Source organism: Pyxicephalus adspersus, chromosome 6 (assembly GCF_032062135.1).
Source record: "Pyxicephalus adspersus chromosome 6, UCB_Pads_2.0, whole genome shotgun sequence".
NCBI classification, from domain to species: domain Eukaryota; kingdom Metazoa; phylum Chordata; class Amphibia; order Anura; family Pyxicephalidae; genus Pyxicephalus; species Pyxicephalus adspersus.
The window spans coordinates 31,703,242-31,704,750 of record NC_092863.1 but is presented as its reverse complement, the minus strand read 5'-3'; the positions used below and the strand labels follow the sequence as shown (position 1 = coordinate 31,704,750).

The following is a 1,509-nucleotide window of genomic DNA, read 5'->3' as shown; positions in this document are numbered from 1 at the left end:
CATACACAGCCCAATTGTCAGTCGGAGGATCTCCTTGCTGCTGTTTTCAGGATCATCTCATCGGGACATCTTTGCTACGATGAACTCCAGAGGCCTCTGCAACTCATCCTGACACTGATCATATAACTGGAGGTATTTGTGGTTATAGACTGTATATATACCCGGGTATATCTATGCACAATTCTCCTCAGGACTCTGCTATGTGTACTCATTGATGTTTATGGATTGTAAATATTGTTATTACTGTTTTAAGATATAAAGCGTACAAATACTCCAACCTGTGTGTTCATTTAGCTGCAATGGTTAATGTTGCATGCTGGGTGTAGTGGTTCCTCAGGTGCTGTTTTATATTACTGTTAATAATTCTGGTTAAAATCCCAGGAAGGGAGCCCCCTCTGCTAACAGAGACCCTGTCCTGGGTGGAGGCACTGCCAACTTCATTAGTATCCTCACTCTTCCACATAGCATAGGCTCAGGATCCTCTCTGTTATCTACAGTTTAGCGCCATAGCCTGGTTTGTGAGGTCATTTACATGACCCCCCCCCCCATAACGGGGCTACACTTGGAGGCACTGCTGAGATCATAGTAGGATACAGCAATGGAAGGGAAACACAATGCACAGTGGCGCCCTCAATCTGCACCTAGAAGGTACTTACCGTATTTTTCGCCGTATAGGACGCTCCGGAATATAGGACGCACCCAATTTTAAAGGAGGAAAATCTAGAAAAAAAAGATTCTGAAAGATAATCCCCCTTCTGATCACTCATGTGCCATTCAAATTCCCTTTCTGATCACTCTGTGCCATTCAAATTCCCCTTCTGATCACTCTGTACCTTTCAAATTCCCCTTCTGATCACTCTGTGCCATTCAAATTCCCCTTCTGATCACTCTGCCATTAAATTCCCCTTCTGATCACTCTGTGCCGTTCTTACCTTTTTTTCCACTGTACGGCCGTTAGGGCAGGGATCAGCAGGGGGCGCTGTGCCGGCTTCTTTCGCTCTGCACTGCGGCCAGGAGGGGACACACGCTGCAGCCAGAGAGGAGAGGAGACACGCTGCAGCCAGCGAGGACAGGAGACACACGCAGGATCGGGTATCGGGTGAGTATCCTATTTTAATTTTAATTTATTTTATAACACATTTGTCGTATAAGACGCACCAACTTTTCCCCCCCCAGTTTTGGGGAAGAAAAAGTGCGTCTTATACGGCAAAAAATATGGTACCTTCTTTACCTCCCCAGCAGGTTCATGTAAAGGAAGAACCAAGGTTACCTACTTATCCTGACAGCATGGCTAGTGATGGTAGTCCATCGAATGATAAGCAATTTGTACTCTTACTAAATTTACTGAGATGTTAGCACAAGGCCTACAGGCAGCACATTATAGGAAGTTAAAAATATTATCTGGTAATGTCACTGTGCCCCAATGGGAAAAGGGTTTTGAGATATGGAAAGAACATACTCTTCTGTGCCTGAAGGAGTGGACTTGGTCAGAAGAAGGGAAAAGACAGC

The 1,509-nt window shown here is 45.1% G+C and overlaps 1 protein-coding gene across 1 annotated transcript in view; it reads left to right on the top strand.

Annotated features, from left to right (window-relative positions):
- Positions 1-13: 13 nt before the first annotated feature.
- CDH24 (cadherin 24) overlaps positions 14-1,509 on the top strand; it is a 62,683-nt gene continuing 61,187 nt past the window's right edge. The window contains exon 1 of the mRNA XM_072415122.1: positions 14-132. The gene's annotated coding sequence lies outside the window, so the exon portion shown is untranslated. The remainder of the gene's footprint in view (positions 133-1,509) is intronic.